Source organism: Urocitellus parryii, chromosome 14, assembly GCF_045843805.1.
Source record: "Urocitellus parryii isolate mUroPar1 chromosome 14, mUroPar1.hap1, whole genome shotgun sequence".
In the NCBI taxonomy this organism is placed as follows: Eukaryota; Metazoa; Chordata; class Mammalia; order Rodentia; family Sciuridae; genus Urocitellus; species Urocitellus parryii.
This window is the reverse complement of record NC_135544.1, coordinates 47039763-47053281: the sequence shown is the minus strand read 5'-3', so window position 1 is coordinate 47053281 and position 13519 is coordinate 47039763.

Here is a 13519-nt window from a genome sequence, read left to right as displayed (position 1 = left end):
CTTTCTGATTAGGGTCAAATGTGAGACAAGAGAGAGAAATTGAAGAAGGAATTGTGAAATGAAAAGGTACCAGAACTTGATGATCTGGAACATTCCCAGTCTGTCCATATTAAAAGGATGAAAGTATGTTCTGGAGAGAACACTAAGGGTGTGGCTGGACAACCATTTGATAGAAAAATTATGAGAGTCATAGATCCAATCTACCATCTCAGCAGAAATGTCACCTGCCCCCTCATGGGGACAAGGACAAGATGAAATAAATCTGACTTCTAGAATTGCTACATGTTGAGAGCCACAGCCAAAGGGGCCCCAGCAAACTTCTAGCTGCCAGCAAACTTCCAGCTGCCAGCTGATGATTGGCTCACAGCGGCCCCAGCAAACTTCTAGCTGCCAACTGATTGGCTTCTCTGCGGTGATGCTCATTGGGCTGTTTCCCCGCCCTTTCAGACCACGGAGCTGCTCACTGGGGACTTTTTTTGGCTCCGCCCATGCAACCCAGCCAATCGGCCTCAAGAGCAGGAGGAGTGGGGGAGGTTGAGAGGCTTATGGGAAGCTGGTGGTGGCAGTTGGGCTCTGAAGGTTTTCCTGAGGAGCTCTGTGGTGTGGTGTGTGTGGTTCTAAAAATAAAGTTCGTTTCTTTTGACAAGTGGCTCCTGAATTGTGCCCAGCCAGACTGCGGCAGCTACAGGTGGACCAATAGACTTATCTGGCTACAGACATTTACTATCCTTAAGGAAGAGGGAAAAGTGATCACTAGGGTGATTCAGAGATTGCTAGAGCTACTGCTGCCACCATGAGCCCAAAGGGCACAGCCCAGGAGGGCAGAGTTGTCTCCTCAGTGGTTCCAGAGTGTGAGGTCCTCTCCTCCTTTGTCCCAGAATCACCTTATGGGGTTTAGTGGGCCACATTGCCTCTCCATGCTGAGAAGGCGATGCCATTGCTCTGTTGGGCCCACAGGCTGCAGATGACACCATGGTGCTCCTGGAGGGCACAGAATGGAGCAGAGAGGATCATGATCAAGGTTTAAAATCCAGTGGAATTTACCTGGTTTTGAACCTGCTTGGGTCTTTGTCTTCTTTCTGACTTCTCCCTTCTGGGATGGGAACATGTCATCAATGCCTGTCCCACCATTGTGTGCCGGAGGCAGACATCTTGTCCACTGTACAGGTTTACAGTTGGAGAGGAATTTCACCTCAGGATGATTCTTACCTCTGGTCTCATCCATAATGGCTTTCAATGATACTTTAAACTTGAATTCTATCCTTGGCTGTGTTAAGACTTTTATGACTATTTAAATGGGGTAAATGCATCTTGCATATAAGAAGAAAATGAATTTTGGAAGCCAGAGGGCAGAATCTTATGGATTGAATTATTTTACGCCTCAAGCTCACATGTTGAAGTGCTAACCCATAAATACCTCAGAATGTGACTGAATTTGGAGTGGGGGCCTTTAAAGTGATATCTAAAGTACAATAAGTAAAATTGGGCCATAGTCCAATATGGCTTGTGTCCTAGAAGAGATTAGAACACAGACAACACCTAGACGGAGAGTGAGAATATGAGGGCACTGTGAGGAGCTGGCTTCCTGCAAACCATCAAGAGAGGCCTCATGAGAAATCACACCTGCTAACATCTCAAGCTTCTCTGGTGCTCCTTTTTTTCTAGACAGTCAGCTTCAAGGGACTAGCAGCATCTGGAGTGCTCGCCCAGTCCGCAGCTGCAGGCTTGAGTCTGGGTGGATAAGATGACAAGGAAAAAGCTCCAGAATGACAAGAAAACAAATTTCTGTTGTTTTAGCTCTTCTGTATGTGGTGTTTAGCTCCAGCAAACTAACATGACCAGTTAGAAAATGCAACAGGATACTACTAATAAAATAGCCATTAGTTCCGGATTACCAAAGCAATGCTGTCAAAGGCAGAGCATGGTTTGTCCTGAATTTGGGGCCTCACATGGTCCTTAAGCTACTGTGATGTCCGAGTTATTCATGCAAACAGTTCATCGACTTTTGATATTTTTTCCTCTCCCAAGAGAGGATGAGAGCTCTTCTGAGAAACCTCACTTTCACATTGTCACCCCAGAGATGTTCTGCTTAAAGAACTGCCATTTCACAGCCTGTCCTCCCTGGAAGATAGCTTTCTTTGCCTCACATTTGCAAAAGTCTCAGGGCCTGATGAGGTTTCTTCTCAGAACAAAGGATAAAGCAGCATCAAAGGAGAGCTGAAATCTCAGCCCAGGGAGAAGCTGCAGTAGAGGAAAACAAAACATCTAAGAGCTTGCTTAAAAATGCCAGCAGTTCCTTCCATCCACAGAAGCCTCCCACATCTTGGTGTCTGAGTTTCAGACAGACTTTTGGTCACTGTAGCAGTGGGACCTCAAGGCCTGATGCCTTGTGCAATGCATTGAATGAATCTCTCTCCTGACTCTAGTCTGTAAGAATATGGCATTTCTTTAAAGGAAAAAACAAAATCCAAAGATTGAACAAGCAAGCAGGCACTGAGCTTCGTTATTAGCTGAACAAAGGAACTCACGTGGTTGGAGAATTTACCCATGTCTCCATGGAGGGAAGAAGTCAGAATTGTTGATGGCCAGGGAGTTGGGCACTGGCTGTATCAATCAGGTTCTGACCCTTTCAGGCTGGTGAGGCCAAATAAGTACCTGGGTTTGTATTGTTTTTTTTTTTTTTTTTTTGTAACAAGTTCCACTGTTTATTGGTTAGGAAAGAGTCTTTAATTAGGCCCAATGAGACGCTGGTGTAGCAGATAGATGGAAGGTCTTAGTTGTTTTCAGTTGGGGTTCAGTTCATGGTTATTTATCATTATTGGCTGATTAGAACCAGTTCTTATAAAACAGCATTCGTTTCAGTGTCTTCTAGGCAGGTGAAAAACACTCACCTTTAACCTGGCCAGTGGGAAATGTGGACCCAGTAATCATTACCACTTAGTTTCCTCTTGGTTTTGTGTTCCAGAGTTTCCTACCATGTCCAGTGTGTGTGTGTGATGGGGACAGTCCTTTGTCCACTGGCCATTTGCCATCACACTCCCTAAGAATGACATCCACTGTCTCCCTTGGCATTGTTTCCTCAGAATGAAGGAGCTTGCTATTTTGTGCCTCAGACTCCGAGAGGTTACAACATAAGGGAAGAGCTCAAAGATCTTAGGGATCCATCAGCTTGCCTGGGAGGTCACTTCAGAGTCACCCTTCTGACTTTCAGACAAGAAAGTCTCACAGCTGAAGTCCTCCAGGTGACACGCTTTAAGCACACATCAATCTCACTCATCACCTTAAAGGACATACTTAAGGTTTGGTTATAAGCTCTGTTACAATATTTAGAGTGGAGTTGACTCTATAATTTCTTAGTTGGTCAACCAACCACTTTACTGGCATTCCTACTAAATGACCACTAAGTAACCAGGCCACATTTTGGAAAGAGTTGATTTACATGTAAATCCTTACCAGGTGCAGTTCTTACCACACATTGATGACTGACCTAAGTCAGTTTGGACAATCATTTGTATCTATTTCTCTCTCTCCACCTGTCTTTCTACTCAATCTTTCTATTTTGGAAAATTTAAAAATTGTTTTGACATATATTTATCAATTGCTTTAAGGGCATAATTTGATAATCTTTAGTAAATCATTCTCAGAATTGTGTGCCATTACCATCTAATTTTAGAAAATTTGCATCACCCTCAGAGATACTCCTTTCTTTCCCTTCTTCCATCCCCTGACACTTGTCCCCAGCTTAGGCCTCTACATATTTAGCTTTCCTAGGCATTTTGTAGCAATGGAATCCTATCATGTGATCTTTTGTGGCTGGTTTCTTTCACTTAGCACGATGTTTCAAAGTTCATCCATGGCAAAGCTAGGACATTCCACCCCATTCTACTGACTCATAGTCCATTGTGTGACTGTGACACATTTGCTTGTGTCTTCATTTAACAAAAATGTGTTCGTCTCTACATCCCTCAGTCAAGCAGAGTGTTAGATACATCGTTGGTACTCAGTAAGTGCCGATCAACTAAATCCATTCATACACAAGGCAGAGATTAAATAAAGCACACCAATAAATGTCACACCAGGCCATGCATACTGGCTGCAACTAGAACACAAAGGAGGGAGCCATTATTTCTGCCTGGGAGACCTGGAAAGGATTTCACAGAGAAGGAACGTTTTTACAGGAATATGAAAATGACTTTGAATTTGCCTATGTTCTCTCTAGGCGGATGCTGCTTTTCTTAGGGTATCAAAAGCAGAAATTAGGATCAGGAATGGGGAGAGAGCTGGCGTGACTAGAGAGGGATTGTAGGGTTGCAGGAGGGAGGTGGTCTTCAGGGAAGTGACAGGAGGAAGGATGTAAAAGTAGGTTGGATCTGATTACCCTTTCCAGACGCCTTGTAGAAATCCTAAGAGCTCCATGTCACCTCCCCCTGATACATTCCCTGAAGTGTCCGTCAGGATTAATCCCTTTCCTTCTTTGCCAGGACCTGGGATAAAACCTGCATTACAACATGCAGTAGAGCAACGTGCTTTGAGGCAGGTCAAAGCTGATTGTTTCCGTGAGTTTCCTTGCTGGAGGAGATGTCAGGACTGTGCCTTCAACTCTCACTTTCCACAGCTTGGCACGTGCTCACTGGGTGCTGGATGAACGCTAGGAATAGCACTTTATTGGCAAGGTTCAGTGGAGTTCTTTTGACATTCCTTAGGCTCGCCAACTCTGTGTGCTGACTTCATGCCAGCCAGGTCCATCCTTGTCAAGCTTGAAGTTCCTGTGGCAGAAGCCAAAGCAGGGCAATCCCAATGGCCCCCTGCTTATGCTGCAGGCCTCAGTCTTCAGCTTTCCCACACTAGTTTGGGCCACTTGGTTAAACCCTCTGCTCCTGCATTTTCAAATTTGGGGTTCACCATGCTGGCAGGCTCCCAGGCAGCTCCTCCTCCTAGGTGAGGTCAGAACTCCCAGATGAAATTGGCCTAGTTGACTACTCAGGGGACCTGGAGACCCATCACCAGGGAGCACTGGGCAGAGCTTCTCCACAGGGCTGCCCTGGAAAGCATGGTGAAGAGCCCAGGGCAGGCCAGCCACACCCTGCATGAGTTCATTTAACCCTCCACCTGCTTAGGGACAGTTGGCTTCCTGGCTGTAGCCTAGACTGGGGGAAAGAGCAAGAGTGACAAAGTCCAACCCATCAGGAGGGAGGGTGTGACGTGGGGATCCCAGAATGTGGAGGCTTCTTTCTGAATTTGCAAGATGAGGGAACTGGGGCCAGTTATGTCTGCACTTCCATCCCCCCTCACATTTACTGCTGTTCTATGAATACCACAAAGACAGAATATATTGGGAACAATGAGGGAATTCATTGTCAAGCTCTTCTTGCAGCAGGGCTGTCTGCAGAGACAAATTCATCTTATTGTCTGAGAAGCTTGATTCAGGCAGAAAATTGTTTTACAACTGATGCCTTTCAAACCCATTGTGACCTCTGGCTAATTTCCATCCACCAGTAACTGCGGGCATAGACCTATTTCTCCTCGTCTGCACAGCTGAGGAGTGGGGTGGCAGCCACAGAGGCTGGGGGTTCCCTACACTGCTGGAGGGCAGGATGTGGCTAAGGAGTGGGCGGAAGGGTTGGGAATGGATGTGAACAGCCCAGAACCACATGTTTCATTGACAGCCACTTGTGCTGGTACCTTGCCAGTGGATTTTATCTTCTGAGCTGATTTCATTTACCCAGTTGTCTGGGAAACTGCTTGCTAGGCCAGTCTGCTGATGACCTGCAAGCCAGCTCTCAGTGATTTTGGAGCTGGTGAGAGTTTGAATTATCTGTCTTTATGTTACCTGTGATTTTATTCCACCTGCCTTTGTTACTCTTGGACAAAACTAAAACAAGTCCCTTTCCTAGCAAGGTGTTGCTCATCCACATACACCTTCTGGCTTTTCCTACCTCCTGGGCCTCATGGCAGGATGATGATACTTTGGAAGCATCTGGAGTCCTGAGTGCCTTTTGCCCTCATCTCCCACTGGATTTTTACCTCCATAATCTCTCTCTCATATTCCCCTTTGGTGTCACCCCTCTGACTACCTGATACCTTATTTCTTCTTTGTTAGCCACTTAGAAAGCTGGGGTCTATGGGAAATCTCTTCATCTGGTTCATCTACAAAGAGTCTCTTTCTGGGCCTTGTTCTTTCCCCTCTCCTTCCTAGACTGCAAGTGAAATGGCTGGAGGTCCAGCAGACATGTCGTATCCTGAGGATACCAGATACAAATGGTCCCTTGAGGGTAGAGGAGCTTAGGTGCTGATCTTTGAGGGAGTGGCCATTCCCACCTTGGATTTCCACACTTCAGACTTGGATGTGAGATAATAAAGCCCTATTTGTTGAAACAGTGGCCACCAACTGCTTCTGCAAAGTGCCATATAGAAAATTATTTACTTCAATGTACAATATAGCAATAGAGAAAATATTTTAGTCTTTGTGGGCCATAGGGTCTCTGTTGTAACTGCTAAAGCAGCCACGGACAATCTGTAATCAGGGAATGGCAGTGTTCCAACAAAACTTTATCACCACAAGAGGCATTTCCTGGATTTGGCCTGGACCACTGTTTATCGACCCCTAGTTTAAGTCACTGTTAGTAGTTCCATCTCTAGCAGCTGAACCCAGTTCCTAACTATGTAGGTTGATTTGCTAAGGCTGCCATAACAAAATAATAGCCGACTGGGTGGCTTAAACAACAGAAGCTTATTTTCTCACAATTCTGGAGGTGGGAAGTCCAAGGTCAAGGTGCCTGCCGAGTTGGATTCCTCTGAGGCTTCTCTTCTTGGCTTGCAGATGGCAGCCTCCTCGCTGTATTCTCACATGGGCTTTCCACTGTTCATGCACACCCCTGGTGTCTATTTTATTTGTTTCTAAATTTTCTCTTCTTATAAGAACAATAGTCATTTTGGACTAGGGCCGGTCCTAATGGCCTCACTCTAACTTAATCATCTATCCAAATACACATTCTGGGGGTTGGGCTTCAACACAGGAACTTGGGAAGGTCACATTTCAGCCCGTAACAATAATAATGTTAAATGACTGTGACATTAAGTAGCTGTTTTACTTTGGGAAAGTTATTAATCCTCTGTCTCAGTATTCTCATCTATAAAATGCGGATAAAGAAACATAATTTGCCGCTTCTGTAGGAGTATTAGTGATAGTATATATAATAATACTCAGCCCCTTATTAGTGGCCCAGATCACTATTTTTACCAGAGGCCAGCCCAGGACAGAGAAGGTATAATAGGAATAATAATGCAGATAGGCACCAGAAGACAGGCTTGGTTTTAGAATTGCCTTGTTGTAACAGGAGCTCTCTGGAGGAGAACAGAGAAATACTGCCAAAGATTACCCTTATCAGAGATGCAGGAGGAACTAGAATATCTATATCTCTGAAGGAAGGCATTGTTAAGGAGAAAGAGGACCAAAGATGGAATGCCCACTTCATTTAGAGTCTAGCCGCTTCACTGGTCTTTTTCTCCAGTAACATGGATTGCTGTTGCTTTTTGATAGAGAGAACGAATGGTTTCCTTTGAGTAGGTAACAGTTACAAGAATGTCCACACGCCAGAGTTTGGATACCTGCACCCAATTTCCCTTGATTGTGCAAAGGAACTAGTCACACACACTCTGAACATCAATGGCTTCCTTGCCCATAAGCTGAGTTTTCAGGCGCAGGACTGGCAGATTGATGGAGGTTAGAACTAGAATCAGTAACAGAGAAATGATCAATAGCCAAGTATCCACATCTATTCATGTCTAAAATCCTGCCTGGCTGAGAAACAAAATGAGGAATAGAATTTTCTAAAAGGAGATAGTTGTTAATATCTTCTAAACCCTGCTGCAAAAGGAGTGCTGAGGACTGACTTGCAAATGAAACTTGAGAATTGGAATATGGCCGATGACGTTGGCAGGGGAGAGGTTATTTCTTCTGGCACCAGAATCTCTTTTTAAAGCATTGCATAATAGGGCTTTCTTAGTTGCAATTGAAATTCACCTCTGACCTGAATGACTAATCCCAGAAGCTGGGAGTTCGCTTCCATAGTAAACTGTGAGGAAGAATTAGCACATCCAGAATTGGCCTTTTTTAAAAAATCTATTGTCAAAGCTATGAATTCCCTGGGCTACACTTATTAAGCACCTAGATATTCTTTTTTTTTTTTTTTTTTTTCTGAAGGAACTCAGTTTGGTGGTGCAGACAAACAAGTGAATGAGAAGCCTCCTACTACATGATGGGTGCTGGGCTGGAGGAGGGGCCTGAGGACAATGGAACAGAGTTCAGAGCTGCCAGTGAGTGACAGTGCAGAATTCTCCAGGGATGGTACTGCTGGGAGCATTGGCAAGGGTGTTGCTAGTGCCTGCCTCTGTGTGGCCATGTGCATGGCTCTATTTCAGAGCAGAAGCTTCCAGGATGCTCCCTCTCTGGTCTTAACCAGTATGAACCAGGGATCCCCATATTGGCAGCCTCTTCTCCTGTCACGTTTAGCATCAGCATCAACCAAGTGATGCTGCTTAGGTGCGTCCTCTGTGAGGGCTATTTGGTTTTCAGTGCTGCGTCCATGTTGGTTATAATAAAAAGCAAAAAAAAAAAAAAAAAAAAAAAAAGGAACCAAACCAAACCAAACCTGTCCTACATGTCCATGACAGTTTTCTGCTTTTTACTTTCAGGAGTTGAGAAAGCAAGGGACTCCTGAGCCCCTGCTTTGGCCCATGCACTGGTTCAGCCCGTGCATTTCCAAGCAAGGGCTCACTGCTACCACCTCACAGGTGCACTGGGGATTTTCACTTCCTGCCACAGGACTTCCCCAGCAGTCATACCTGCAGTGTGGAAGTTCAGGGGAGGTAACACCCCAGGGATGATTCAGCCAACTGGAGATGGGACTCCCTGGGCAAATGCTCCTGTCTCCTCTTCTGTGGGCAGGCAATTCTGGGAGGCATTTCTATAGACTCCTTTGCAGGCAACAGGAGCTCTGTGCCTCCTCCTAGAGGCATTGAGCTCCATTGAGCTCCTGTGGCCAGCAGCAGAAAACTTCATGAGCTCTCATATTGATTTTCCTCCTTCCCTGACTCTTTGCCTGTCCCCACCCCTCCTTGCTTACTGGTGTCACCTCTCAAACTACCTACACACAGTTTCTGAGTGTTACAGGAGCTACATTGAACCCTCATGCTCCCCAGTAATCTTATTTTCTTGGCTAACGTTCTTCAATCCAGTCCCTCCTCATTTAACCTTCCTGTTAGGGCTGCAAGTCAAAGATGGTTCTGTGTCCAGGGAACGAAACATGGGACACTACACCTGAAGAACGCTGCCTCATTATATCAGCACACCTGCAGAGTCAGTTTCATAAGCTCATGCCTATCCTTATAATCATCAAGCTGAGTTTGGTGTTGTGTGTCTAGAGTATCTTAGTGTGTCCTGGGAGCTCTCTGCATGGAAGCACCCTCCTCCTAGAGGGTTATTGCTAGGTAAATAGTTCCACTAGCTCCCCTTAGATTGTAAGCTCCTTATTAGAAATCAGGCTCTTCTACTAATTTTACACATTATAAGGAATATGACAGAGTGCAAGTGGTGAATCTAGAAGCCAAAAGAGTTGAGGCAAGAGTCACGAAAAAGACTCCAGGAAATAGGACTGAGCCCTAATCAAGAATGGGTTACATGGGGCTGGGCTGTGGCTCAGTGGTAGAGCACTCGCCTGGCATGTGTGAGGCACTGGGTTTGCTCCTCAGCACCACATTAATAAATAAATAAATAAATAAATAAATAAATAAATAAATAAATAAATAAATAAAGTAATATATCCATCTACAACTTAAAAAAATATTAAAAAATAGAATGGGTTACATGGGTGTCTTAGTCAGCTTTTTTATTGCCATGACAAAGACCTGACAAAAACAATCTTAGAGGAGGAGAAGTTTATTTGGGGGCTCATGGTTTCAGAGGTCTTAGTCCCCAGACAGCAGCTGGCTTGATTGCTTGGGGCCTGAGGTGAGGCAGAACATCATCGTGGAAGGGTGTGGCCGAAGAAAGTAGCTGGAGATATGGCACCCAGGTGAGAGAGAGAGAGAGAGAGAGAAATTGATTGTTCTCCTCACAAACAAAATATAAACCCCAAGTGCAGCCCCCAGGACACACCTCCTCCAGCCACACCCTACCTTCTCTACAATGCTTTCTTGCGTTGTCTCACACATGAGCTTTTGGGGGACACCTAATCTAAACCATAACATTGGACCCAGATGGACTTTATTATGGCCTAGTGACTGTCATGTGCTCTTCCTTGTTCAGCTCCTTTTTGAGTAGAAGAATCTACGGTGGTGATCTCATGCTTGTATTTTGGATATGTGTGGGAAAATCAATTTGTCTCAATAGCTCACAAGGCCTTGGATCCAGAAGAATGACACTTAAAATGTAGGACTAGTAAATTATCTTCTTCTGCATCTGATGATTAGATCCTGGACACCATGCCTAAGCCTATGCCATGTTGGAGGGAGATTTGGGGGAATTTTAGGATGGGGAAAGTGTATTTTTCATACTTATGAAATGTAAATTTTTCTGAATAGAGGATTGGCTGTGGCAAATTAATCCAAACATATTCCATCCAAGATAATGTAGACCCTTCTATTTCTACATCCAAAAGCTAGTTCCTTCTCCTTGAATCCGAAAGGGCTTGTGACTTGCCTATGACTGATAGAATGTGATAGAGGTGATGCTATATAACCTCAAACTAGGTTATAAAGGTGATTCAAATTGCCTAATGGGCAAGGGATTTTAATTTGGGGTGATCAAAATGTTTTGAGATGATACAGAGGTAGTAATTGCATAATACTGGGAATGTTCTCAATACCAATAGATTGAGCACTTAAAATATCTAGTTTTGTGTAACGTGAATTTCATCTCAAATAAGTTGAAAACAAAAAGATGATTTGGTTTCCACCTTATAAGCGGGAGGACTCAGAAACAGAAACCCGATTCATCGTGTTAAGAAAACATGGGAGCCCAGACCACAGGGAAGCAATTGTGAGTACCCCATCCTGGCCCCATTTGGTGCCCTTAGTCAGTGAAGGTGCTGCTGAATGATTCTAGCACAGAGCACCCCACTACTAGCCATGGGAGTCTCCTCAGCTTTGCCTGGACATTAGAGAACAGAAAAAAAAGCTCTCTTGCATTCTTTAAATTCTAGACTCAAAGAGTCTGAGCATAAAAAAGAAAGAAAAAAAGGAAAAAAAAGAGCAGTTTTAAACTTCTAAGTTTCAAGGCAATATGTTAAGCATTAGTAGCAACTCATTAAGATTTTTAATTTTTTATTTTGTTTTGAAATGATAATATGTGTGGATGGATATATATATATATATATATATATATATATATATATATGTATTTTAGTATCAGGGATTGAACCCAGGGACACTTAACTACTGAGCCACATCCCCAAACCTTTTCAATATTTTATTTAGAGCAATTTCTTGCTAAATTTCTTAGGGCCTCACTAAGTTGCTGAAGCTGGCTTTGAACTCCCGATCCTTCTGCTTCAGTCTCCAAACCACTGTGATTACAGATGTGCACTACTACTCCCAGCTACCCCATAAATATAGGGGGTAAGTTGTGTTGTTGCATTATATGCAGATACTGTGAATTGATAAAATTAGGCTAATTAACATATCCATCACCTCAAATAGTCATCATTTCTTGTTGGTGAGAACACTTTAAATACTCTCTTAGCTATTTAGAAATACACATTATTATTATCTGTAGCCACCATGCTGTGCAATAAATCTCCAGAGCTTATTTTTCTTATCTGAAACTTTGGACAATGTCTTCCCTTTCCCTGTATATCCACACTCTTAGCCTATGGTAACCACCACCATACTCTCTATTCTGCAGTTTGACTTTTTTAGATTGCACAGGTAAAGTGAGATCATAAGATATCTGTCTCTCTGTCTAGCTTACTTCATTTAGTATAATGTCCGTCAGATTCATCTATGTTGCTGCAAATGACAGAATTTTCTGCTTTTCAAAGGATGAATAGTTTCCATTATGAATACATTCTAAATTTGAAAAATCCATTTGTACATTAATGGGAACTTTGGTTTTGTTTCCCTGTCTTGGCTTTTGTTAATAATGCTATAACAAATATTGACACACAGACATCTCTATAGCATACACATTTCAATTCCTTTGGATATATACTCAGAAGTACGATTGCTGAATCCTGTGATAATTCAGTCTTTAGTTATTTGAGGCACTTCCATACCATTTCCCAAAGTGTCTATATTAATTTATAATACATTCAACAATATTCAACAGTTCTTTTCTTTCCATATGTGGTCAACACTTATTTTTAAAATTTTTTTAATAACCACCAACCTGACAAGTATGAAGTCATATTTCATTTTGGTTTCAATTTGCATTTCTCTGATATTAGAACTATGGAGAATTTTTAAGTGTACCTGTTGGTCATTTGCATGTCTTCTTTTGAGAAATGTCAGTTCAGGTCATTTGTCCTTGTTATATAGGAATACCGATTTTATTGTTACTGAAGAGTTTGAGTTCCTTAGGTATTTTGGATATTAGCCCCTTCTCTGATATATGATTTGTCAATATTTTCTCCCAATCTGGGCACCATCTCTTTGCACGGTTGATTGCTTCTCTTGCTGTACAGAAGCTTTTTAGTTTGATGCAATTCTATTTGTCTATTTTTGCTTGTGTTGCCTGATTTGGGGGTCCTAGTCAAGACGTGATCACCCAGGCCAATGTCACACAGCATCCCCACCACGTCTCTTCCAGTAGTCTTACAGTTTCAGGCATTATGTCTAAGTCTTTAATCTATTTGGAGTTTATTCTAAAATCAGAACGAGGTAACTGTACATTTTGTTCTCTGCATGTGGGTATCCCGCTTTTTTTTTTTTTTTTTTTCAACAGCGTGTAGTGAAGAGACAGTCCCTATTTTAAGTTCTTGGTGATTTTTGTCAAAAACAACTAAGATAAATGCGTGCTATCCAGGGCTCTCTCTCCTGGTTCTTTGGTCTAGGTGTCAGGTTTCATGGGGTAGCATGCTATCTTTATTACTTTAGTTTCATATTGTATTTCCAAATATGGAGATGCCTCCAGTGTTTTCTTTTTGCTGAGATGACTTTGACTGTTCAGAAACTGCGATGGTTTTAATGTGTTCTCTGAAAGTTCATGTGTTGGGAACTTAATCCCCAAATGCACATTAATGGTATTTGGAAGTGGGGTTTGGGAGAAGTAATTAGGGTTACATGAGATCATGAGGTGAGGGCCATGCAGGTGGGGGTCATGATGGATTTTATGTCTCTGTGTCTCTTCCAGTGTATTTTGGCCTTCCCCCGCCCTCCATGGTAGACATATTCAAGAAAGAATCAATTGCAGTGGGATGTGGTGGCACATGCTTGGGAATCTCAGCAACTCAGGAGGCTGAGGCAGGAGGATTGCAAGTTCGAGACCAGACTCAGCAATTGAGTGAGACCCTAAGCAACTTGG